An 11,328-nucleotide genomic window follows, 5' to 3' on the forward strand; every position below is an offset into this window, starting at 1 on the left:
CAACGGGAGCCCACTACCTACAAGGCCACAGGGGTGGGGGCAGGACTCAGGTCCCTAATCACAGCAACCTGCATTCACTCCCTGGCTCAGGCCTCCCACCAGCCTCGTGGAACTGGTTTCCTAAAATGAGAAGAGTCCCCACATTGCAGGTTTGTGACAAGGTAACAGCAAGTGCAGAAAGCTCTGAGCCTGGCCGGCACACCACAGAAGCTGGCCTCATTATCACCTAGATGCTCTCCAGGCTACAGCACATGAAGGGGATCTGTGACAATCCCTGCTTTAAGTAGAGCTCTGGGAGGCGATGGGGCCTGCCCAAATGCATAGTGGTACCGCTAATGGCTCAAGCGGGGAAAATGGACTGCAAAGCCTGGTTCTTCCGCTAAATGCCATTCTGTCTTCCATGGGGGGGTTCTGACACATAGGGAGGAGGAAAAGGAGAGGCAGCGCTTGAATTTTGGCGTGAAGAGCACAAGCTTTGGAGTCAACGAGACATGGAGTATGAGAGTCTCAGCTTTACTGTTTACTAAAAAAATCAGTCCGCTAATATCTCTGGGGCTTAGTCTTCTCATCCAGAGAATGAGAATTTAAATGTCCTTACAGGATTTTCGCAAAGATTAAATGAAATAATGCACACAAGGCCATTCACAGAGTGGGGTATGATTCAGGTGTTCCCTTTTCTCTCCTCCATCTCTGCTTGATTTTTTCACCTGGGCACTTACCAACACACCACTATTGTACTTGTTTATTTTACTTACTGTCTTGTCTCCCTCAATAGAATGTCAGCCTCCAGAGCAGGGTTTTTAATTTTGTTCATTGCTATATTCCCAGCCTCTAAAACAGGGGTTGGTACACAGTAGGAACTCAATAAGTATCTGTTGAATGAGCAGCTCACAAGCAGACAAATGAGGACAGAGGGGTACTGAGACTGACCTAAAAGCACCGATATCACTCAACTTCAATGGAGGCAATGGTGGGAAGAAATCTCTCTGTCCTTTGTTTCCGGAACATCCAAGACCACTTTCAGTTGCTTAACAGGAAACATACTCAATTTACAAGACCTCTAGGGACCCAGTGCACACTGGGTGCTGTGAGGCAGGAGGCCAAACAGGCCCTGTCCCTAGAGTGGCTCCCAGTCTAGTGGGTAGGGCCAGCTTCTTCTTATGTGTGCAGAAAGGCCCTCTACTTGGTTTAATACTCCGCTGGTACCATCTTGAAATTCATAATAACGTTTGTTGTTGCTGTTTGTTTGTTTGAGACAGAATCTCACTCTGTCACCCAGGCTGGAGCTCAGTGGTGCAATCTTAGCTCACGGCAACCTCCACTTCCTGGGTTCCTGCAATTCTCCTGCCTCACCCTCCCAAGTAGCTGGGATTATAGGCGTGTGCCACCACACTCAACTAATTTTTGTATTTTTAGTAGAGACGGGATTTCACCATGTTGTCCAGACTGGTCTCGAACTCCTGACCTCAGGTCATCCACCTGCCTCAACCTCCCAAAGTGCTGGGATGACAGGCATGAGCCACCGTGCCCAGCCTCTTAATGTTTTAACAAGGCGCTCCACCACGTTCATTTTGCACTGGGCTCCAGAAATTATGCAGCCAGCCCCGCACTGCAGGAAACATTTACGTACTTAAGCACATATACTATAAAGCAAGTACCAAATACCAAGGAAACGCTAAGGAGAGAAAAACGCCTATGAGAAGAAAAAGAAAGACGAATCATTTCCAAGAGAAGCTATTACCATGAAGGAAGTACGGGCAGGGGCACTTGTTGAGTCTACTATGGGAGAAGACGTTCATGTCATGAGCTCATTGAATTCTGACAGCCACCCTACAAGCTGCATACTACATTGCCCATTTGGAACTAAGGCCTGCTCAAGATCATATAATAGTCTACTGACATGACAAAGGACAGACATAGGAGCCAAACCCGTGCCCATCCCTCTCTAAGTCCAAAGCTGTGGGAAAAAATATATCCAAGAATCAACAGGGGTGGTTATTTTTAAGGTCAACATATTAAAGGTGGGGTAAGTCTAAGAGACACCAAGCCTCAGAGCACAAACAAGCATGTGGGTGCTGAGTGGAGGGAACCAGCGTTCTCCAGGGTGGTGTCAAACTTTGTAAGACTCGTTCTCCATATTCCTGAACACCAGGCACCCCTTACCATCCGTAACTAGGCACATCTGTAACACTGAATCAAAACCTACTTGTTTACACGTGTTTTCTCTATATTAGACTGGGGGCATCCCTAGAACTCACAGACTGACTGATGGGCAGAATTCTGCCTGGTGCATGCACACGGGTGAGCCTTTCTCTTTGAATGTGGGCAGGACCAGAGAACAGGATGGAAGAGTTGTTCCCTTAATTAGGCTGCACTGTACATTAAGGGTGATGAGATAATCATTACTGTGATTACAATCTGTTATAAGACCCTACAGCAGCAGACTCTTCTGTTGGCCTTGAAAAAGCAAGTGCCATGAATTTTACAGCTGCAAGAAAATGAACTCAGGCTGGGCACGGTGGCTCAAACCTATAATCCCAGAACTTCGGGAGGCCAAGGCAGGTGGATCACCTTAAGTCAGGAGTTTGAGACCAGCCTGAACAATACAGTAAAACCCCATCTCTATTAAAAATACAAAAATTTGCTGGGCATGGTGGTGTGCACCTGTGGTCCCAGCTACTCGGGAGGCTGAGAGAAGAGAACTGCTTGAACCCAGGAGGCAGAGGTTGCAGTGAGCCGAGATCGTGCCACTGCACTCTGGCCTGGGTGACAGAGCAAGACTCCATCTCAAAAAAAAAAAAAAGGAACATGAAAAGAACCGCGTGAGCTTAAATGAGGAACCTGGGGTTCAGATGAGACCCCAGCCCTGACCAGCAAGTCTATGAGACCCGAACAGAGAACCCAGCGATACTGTGTCCAGATCCCTGACCCACGCAAACTGTGAGATAATAAACACGAGCCGGGTGCAGTGGCTCATGCCTGTAATCCCAGCACTCTGGGAGACCAAGGCAGGCGGATCACCTGAGGTCAGGAGTTTGAGCCCACCTGATCAACATGGAGAAACCCCGTCTCTACTAAAAACACAAAATTAGCCAGGTGTGGTGGCGCATGCCTGTAGTCCCAGCAACCTGGGAGGCTGAGGCAGGAGAATCTCTCAAACCCGGGTGGTGCAGGTTGCAGTGACCCGAGATTACGCCATTACACTCCAGCCTGGGCAACGAGAGCAAAACTCCATCTCAAATAAAAAAGAAAAAAATTAAAAGATAAAATAAAATAAACATGCATTGTTTAACAGTTAAGTTAGTGATAACTTGTTATACAGCAAGAGATGACTGATACAGTAACCTATACACACGTCCGTCTTCAGCATGAACACGGAACTTGGATGCAGTGGCTGTGTGACACCTCTTGGCAGGACTTTAACTGGGCAGACTGGCAACAAAGACAACAAAGCCCAGGCTAAGACGGAGCACCAAGGGCAGGGAGGAACCCCAGAGGGTGGACAGCTGCAAAAGTAGGGGTGCTCACTGAAAAGGGGACGTATGGTCTGCAGGGCAATGGCATGCCAACCCCATCCACTGTGACACTGTAGGGAGTGCGAGAAGGCAAAACCACACTTCAGAAGGCTGCAAGGGGAATGGGTTCCCTGGGGGACTTCCAGGTGGAGACCAAAAGGGGAAGGGAGTGTGGAGAGAAAGGCAGAGGAGTCAGGGGGTTCACAGTTTACCACTGAAACCAAATAACACAGAAGAGACAAAATCCTGCTGCTCTGGCCCAAACCTTTGCTAGGACAGGCAATCACAAATAACCAAATTACAATCATTCTAATGATTATGTTCCCACATTTGACTTGGAAATGCTGGACTGAAAAAAAAAAAAAAAAAAAAAAAACACTTCACTCCACTCCTGATCCACACCCTGGGGACAATATTATCTCCCCAGTGTCTTGCCTGGCCCACAACTACTTATGTCTCATGCCAGACTAAGCCGGCTCCCAGGATGGCAAGGGAGCCAGAAGCTGCTGCCAGCAGGGCCATCTGCACACCAATTCCCACAGTCTGAACGGCACAGCTTCCAAAGGGGGACTGCGAGCGGCCAGCAGCAGCCTGCACATGAGGGAGGCAGGGGAGAGCAAGGGAACTGGATCTATACTGCTCTGCTGCAATCACCTGTGTGCCGGGCGTGAGATGATCAGTTCCTCAGACACTTCCCAGAAGGCCTTCAGAAAAACTGAATCACAACACTGCTTCCTCCAAGTCTGTATTCTTATTTGCATCTTACAGGAATGTAGCCGGGTAAAGGAGGCAGCCTATTCCCAGTCAACGAGCATCTGGGGTGGGCACCCTCTCAAACCTGGCCCCAGCACCTGCAGGGAGTCGGCCCCTCTAATTCTCCTGGGGCGTGAACTAACACTACACATGAGCAATACCTGGTGAAGACCGAGCGTAGCAACCAAGCCCACCATGGACCTGTTTCTGGGCAAGGAACTTTTTTCTTGAGACAGGGTCTCGCTCTTTCACCCAGGATGGAGTGCAGCGGCACAATCTTGGCTCACTGCAGCCTCGAGCTCCTGGGTTCAAGTGATCCTCCTACCTCGGCCTTTTGAGTAGCTGGGACTACAGACGTGTGCCACCATGCCCAGCTAATTTTTCTATTTTTTATTGAGATTTTTTTTGCCATATTACGTAGGCTGGTCTTGAACTCCTGGGCTCAAGCGATCCACTCACCTTGGCCTCTCAAAGTGTTGAGATTACAGGCGTGAGCCACTGCGCCTGGCCTGGGCAAGGAGTATCAGACAAATTACTCCACAACCCTGAAAGGTCGTAGTGTCATCCCTGTTTTACAGGTGGAACAACTGACGACCACAGAGATGTAGGAACACACAGAGGTAACACAGCCAGGAGTTGGGTTTGGTAACTGGCACAGGAGCCAGATAGGTCTGCCTGACTCGGAACCCCACTGCCTTCCCCCTACACCTTGCTATTTCTCCTACATGTCTGGAATTGACTGCAGGGTCAAAGTTTCATCCATTTAAATTGTTTATTTTTATTTATTTTATTTCTTTACTTATTTTGAGACAGAGTCTTGCTCTGTTGTCCAGGCTGGAGTGCAGTGGCACAACCTTAGCTCACTGTAACCTCTTGGGTTCAAGTAATTCTCCTGCGTCAGCGTCCTGAGTAGCTGAGATTACAGGTATGCACCTCCACGCCTGGCTAATTTTTGTTTTTTTAGTAGAGGGGGGTTTTACCATGTTGGCCAGGCTGGTCTTGAACTCCTGAGCTTCAGTGATCCATCCTGCCTTGGCTTTCCAAAGTGCTGGGGATTAGAGGTGTGAGCTACCGTGCCCTGCCATTTAAACTGTTTAAATGCTACATGAAGGCAGAGAAATGAGGCCCTGTCACTAAGGGATGCGACAAAGACACACAGACCTGCCACGTAAGGTAGGTGTGGTGCCTGTCACAGAGAGGGACACCAGGGGCCTCCTGCTTTCTCTGAAGAGAGGGAAGTCACAAACATCTGGGGTGGGAGTACTTTTCACTGGCTATGAGGACTGTGGCCAGGTGAAAAGGAACCGGCCTAGGGAATGCGTGTGGTTGGGGAGCAGGGAGTAGGTCCGTGGACTGGCAGAGGCACGTGTAAGAGTAGACGGTGGACAGGCCAGCAACACCAGTGACACCAGAACACAGGGAAGACTTTGGGGACCAGCAGGAAGAAGGCTCGAGAGGCCAGGGGTGATATGCCAAGGTAGAGGGGATGGGTCCAGAGGTGTCCCTCTGTGACAGGACAGAGGAGGTGTGAGGACCAAAGAGGTGCCACCAGGGAACCTGGGAAAAAGAAGGCAGGTGACTCGGAAAATCCAATCCATGTGTCCCTGCAATTTATTGAATATGCAAGAAGCAGAGCTGACTTTTTGGATGACCCAAAAGATGAAACTATTAGTTAAGGCTAGGCGAAGGGGAGAAAAGAGAGAGAAATATCCTGCTACCTCCAGTTTTTCTTAGAGACGAGGTAATGGCAGTTCGCCTTCGGGATCCATTGGAAACAAAGAGAAATCTCTAACTCTCCCGACCCCAAACAAACAAAAGGGAACAAACTATTCCATAATTTTCTTCTCTAGGAGAGACTCAGAGAGAAAAGGCCTAAAAATGCAAATTACCACATGGGTGTGAATGAGTTTCAGTCAAAGCTTAAACCAGGCTACAACAACTTTTCTTGTGTGGCAAGGAAGGTCAGGAGGCAGGGTGGTGTCCTGTGCCTCAAAAGGGGAGTGCTACGTCAAGGTGGTTGAAGAGGGGCTTAAAAGGGGGGACAAGCCCAGAGCCCAGCATCCCACCCTGAATGAGAACACAGGACTCCAACCCCAGCTCAGGGTCTCCCATTGGTCACAATGGTATTGGGGACCTGCTGAGAGTGGCACAGAAGGACTCTCGGTGGTAGTCACAATGATCCAACATCCTAGGAGGGACCCACCACCAGCTGGCATGAGTCCTTGATGCTGGCCCTGGCGCTGCTGCTAATTCACTCTGGTGGCCTTAGGCAAGCTCCCTCACCTGTATGTCTGAGACAGCTAATTCAACCGCACTATGAACCTGGTCTCCAGCAATGCAGCACAGTAGGGTCAACTTGGTGTTGAAGGTCTCGCTTCAAATACAGTATTTCCCAATTTCAATCTTGGGCCTCAACCACCAACTGGGAAAATCTCCCTCCTAAGGCTGTTTTGAGGATTCAATATGGAAAGCTGCCAAAGCCTTATTTCCCATCCCTTTGTAAGGTCCCCTGCAGCTCCCAACCAGGCAGAGAAAGGGACTTTTATTAGCGAGAAAAGGGCCAGGTGCAGTGGCTGTCATCATGCCTGTAATCCCAGCACTTTGGGAGGCTGAGGTGGGAGGATCACTTGAGCCCAGGAATTTGAGACCAGCCTCGACAACACAGTGAGAACTTGTCTCTTCAAAAAACATTTTAAGGCCGGGCGTGGTGGCTCACACCTGTAATCCCAGCACCTTAGGAGGCCGAGATGGGTGGACCACAAGGTCAATAGATCGAGACCATCCTGGCCAACAAGATGAAACCCCGTCTCTACCAAAAAAAAATACAAAAATTAGCTGGGTGTGGTGGTGCGCGCCTGTAGTCCCAGCTACTTGGGAGGCTGAGGCAGGAGAATTGCTTGAACCCAGGAGATGGGGATTGCAGTGAGCCAAGATTGCGCCACTACACTCCAGCCTGGAGCCTGGTGCCTGGTGACACAGCAAGACTCTGTCTCAAAAAAAAAAAAAATTTTTTTTTAAATAAGCCAGGTGTGGTGGGGCACACCTGTAGTCCCAGCTACTTGGGAGGCTGAGGTGGGAACATAGCTTGGCCCCAGGAGTTCAAGGCTGCAGTGAGCTACGATCATACCACTGCACTCTCGCCTGGACAACAAAGTTAAGACTCTGTCTCTAAAAAATAAAAATAAAATGTTTTAATTTTAAAAAAGGTTAAGGCTGGTCCGAGTGCAGTGGTGTTTACAACTAATTGATCACAACCAGTTATAGGTTTCTTTGTTCCTTCTCCACTCCTACTGCTTCACTTGACTAGCCTTTAAAAAACATATATTAAAAAAAAAAAAAGGTTAAATACCAGTGAGAAAAGTCCACATACACATTTTCATGTCACTGCCATTTATAAGTTCATATTAACTGAAAACACTATGTTATAAGCTATTAAAGGTAATTAAAAAATAAAAATAGCTCTTTGTTCCAAAGATAGTCTAAGTGACGGAACTCAGTGCTCTCTCACCAATAACAGCCCTGACAGAGAGGGATGGGGTCAAGGGATGGAAGAGATTCCAACCCCAAGAAAGGGCTGGAGAGGAACCAGGGGAGGAGGCATGGGGGAGGGGAGCTCCAGGAGGGAGCTGGGGGAGGGGATCTGGGGAGGGGATCTCCAGGAAGGAGCTGGGGGAGGGGAGCCAGAGAAGGGAGCTCCAGGAGGAACTGGGGAAGGAGGACTTGGTGGAGGGGAGCTCTAGGAGGGAACTGGGGGAAAAGAGCTTGAGGAGGGGAGCTCAAGGAGGGGACCTGAGGGTGGGGAGTTTGGGAGGGGAGCTAAGGAGGAAATCTGGGAGAGGGGAGCTTGTGGAGGGGAGCTGGAGGAGGGCAGATGGGGAAGAGAGAAGGGGAGAGGAGCTTTCAAAGGGGATCTAGGGAGGAAATCTAGGGGAGAGGAACTTGGGGAGGGACGCTTGAGAGAAGGGACTGGGGGGAGCTATGGGGAAGGGAGCTCAGGGAGGGGACTTTAGGGAGGGGAGATGGGGGAAGGGATCTAGGGATGGAATTTGGGGTAGGGAGATTGGGGAGGGGATCTGGGGAAGGGGAGCTTGGGGAGTGGATCTAGGGAGGGGGTTTGGGGAATGGGAGCTTGGGGAGGTGGAGCTAGGGACGGAAACTAGGGGGAGTGGAGTGGGGGAGGGAAGATGGGGAGGAGACTGGGGGGAGGGGAACTTGGGGAGTGGATGGGGTTGGGGGATGGGAGCTTGGGGAGGTAGATCTAGGGAGGGAAGCTGGGGGAGGGGAGGGGAGATGGAGAGGGGACTAGGGGAAAGGGAACCTGGGGGCAGGGATCTGGGGTAGGGGATTTGTGGGGAAGGGAGCTGGGTACCTCAGGAGCTGCTCTGAAAAGGCAGGCAAGCCCCTCTTTCAGTTCCTCCTTGACAGCCAGTCTCCAGACTTCCACTCCACCCCCTCTCTGCTTCCACCCAGACAGTCTGATCTGCAACTCAGCCCACAACTGCCCCCACTTGGGAGTCCAGCTGCTTACAGTCTGGGAACCCTGAGGTGGGCCCTGACCTGACCAACCAAAAACCCCAGAGTGACACAGCAAATGTGTCCTGTGTCTTCAGCATAACACTAAAAGCGAAGACCCAGCAGCAGAAATAAGACATCTCATCTCTTTGATTCTGGCAGGCTAGTATTTCCCTACCCACACTATCTTTAGAAATCATGTGTGCCACAATAAAAGTGAGTATTTCCCCTTCCTTCACTCAAACACACAGAAACGTCAAAGAAAAGCTGATCATATTTCTACCAGTTCTGCATGAGAGTTTGACCAGAACACCCTGCTCTCAGTAATGAACAGTTGACCCCAATTTCTGAACACACATTTCCTCTTCCAATTAATTTTCCTTCCCCTCATGAGATAAAACAGACTTTTTTTTTTTTTAAAGAACAATATCTCTGAAAGTTTGTTTACTTTTTTTGAACTCTGAGGTCAGAGTTTAAGACTGGCTCCTTGGTGTGAAGGAACATATTATATGAATATAACAAAGGGCTGAATCATCTATAAACACCCAAACAAAGGCAGGACTTAATTTTTGGCACAAAAAAAAAAAAAAGTTTTTGTGTCCATTAATGAATACATCAGCTGAGGACTACATCTTGGAATCTTTTAAATGAGCAGAGCTAAAGATTTCTCATAAGCACAGTTAAAGCACCATGAATTGATACATTTAGGGGGTTGAGAATCTGTTTCAAATCAGCAAAGTGCTTATGGCCAAAGGAACACCTTACCAAAAGCGGAATGAAAAAGTGTGGGCAGAGTGTCATGATTATTAGGTTGTTTTTTTTTTAAGCAGAAGAATAGTCTGCAAGAAAATACATAAAAATGTTCAAGTTAGGCAGGGAGCAGTAGCTCTTGACTGTAATCCCAGTACTTTGGGAAGCCAAGCAGGAAGATCACTTGAGGCCAGGAGTCCGAGACCCTATCTCTATTAAAAAATAGTAAGCTACAAAAAAAAAAAAAAAAAAAAAAATGCCCCAAATGGTAATGTAAGGGTGGTAGAATAATGGCAATTATTTTCCTTCTTTTCCAACTGTTATATAATATTACTAAAGCAGCTAAACATATGTATGGATTTGAAAGCATTACAGTTTTAGATGTGCTTTAGGTAATAATTGCTAAGGCACTGAAAAATTGGCATATTCTTTTTGTAGGTTTTCCCTTTGGAGAAGAACAAGAGCATTCCTTACCTGCTTGGGAGAAAGACTTAGGAACAAAAATGGAAAGTCTGCTTACCTGAGGTTTAACTTTCGATCTTCATCGCTCCCAGCCTCCAACTACAGAGAAAGAAAGAGAATATCACACCACAGGCACCACTGACAACACGCCTCGGGTGGCAGTCTCACATTTTCCAAGCCGGTGTTGGAAAAAGATAAAGATATCCAGGAAACCTGGCTACTTCTAAGCAGCCGTGCCCTTTCCTCACCAATCCCGGTCTGTCCCTTGGAGTCATTTCCGTGGGGGAATTTTCAGGTTTCCCAATGTTGACCCACATTCCTGCCACAGTCCAGGGGATGGAGTCCTGTTAGCTGAGCATTTCCTATCTGGTGTTGTTACCCTGCACAGTCTTTTAGCCCTCGGCCCTCAACTTTCCGGGGTTGTTCTGGATCTTATCCTGTTTTTCTCTTTTAAGGGGAGGGGGCCGTGTTTAAAGAGAATCCACTTCCTCTGTCGAGCCAGGCAATCACAGCTGAGTGATGAACACCATCTTCAAAAAACCATCCCAGGCAAGTCTTGCACAGTGAAAGGTGGCCAGGAATCGGGCTGTCTGTGTGTAGGTCTCGAAAGCTCCTGGTGGTTCTCGAAAAGACTTAAACATTTAATACAAAATGTTCTAGGCTATCAGTTTATTTATATAAATGCAAGAAAGAGATATTTAATATTTTCTGAAAGCTAAAAGGCCAAGAGGTTGGGCTCCAGAAGTACCTATGACTTATTTTTTTTTTTCTTTCGAAAAGCAAACTGAAATGAGAAGGAAACACACACACACCCCCCAAACAACTCGGCACCGCTGGGACTTGGCATGCATTTTATGTTGCACAGAGGCGCCCATTGAATGGGAAAGAGAAACCTGGAAAGCTGTGATGGCTGGGAGAGATGCAGGGCTGACTGAGGACAGAAATGAAGCAGAAGCCGAGGTGAAGGAAAAGCAGTCCAGAGATAACATAGGGCGGGGCCTGGGCAGCAAGGGAAACCCACCAGGAGGTGGCAGCTTCAACCAAGAACAACTACACCAGCTGGCCACGGTTGTAATCCCAACACTGCAGGAGGCCAAGGCAGGTGGATCATCTGAGGTCAGGAGTTCCAGACCAGCCTGGCCAAGACGGTGACACCCCGTCTCTACTAAAAGTAGAAAAATTAGACAGGCATGGTAGTATGTACCGGTAATCTCAGCTACCTGGGAGGCTGAGGCAGGTGAATCACTTGAACCCAGGAGGCAGAGGTTGCAGTGAGCCAAGATCGCCACCACTGCACTCCAGCCCAGGCAACAGAGCAAGACTCCATCTCAAAAAA

The 11,328-nt window shown here is 48.5% G+C and overlaps 1 protein-coding gene across 1 annotated transcript in view; it reads right to left on the reverse strand.

Moving 5' to 3' along the window:
- The window catches only part of SSH1 (slingshot protein phosphatase 1), a 67,362-nt gene extending 56,249 nt beyond the window's left edge, over positions 1 to 11,113 (reverse strand). Inside the window, exon 1 of the mRNA XM_017541372.2 lies at positions 10,051 to 11,113. The gene's annotated coding sequence lies outside the window, so the exon portion shown is untranslated. The remainder of the gene's footprint in view (positions 1 to 10,050) is intronic.
- Positions 11,114 to 11,328: the final 215 nt, after the last annotated feature.

The sequence above is a fragment of the Cebus imitator genome, unplaced genomic scaffold, assembly GCF_001604975.1.
Source record: "Cebus imitator isolate Cc_AM_T3 unplaced genomic scaffold, Cebus_imitator-1.0 Scaffold8, whole genome shotgun sequence".
Lineage (NCBI taxonomy): Eukaryota > Metazoa > Chordata > Mammalia > Primates > Cebidae > Cebus > Cebus imitator.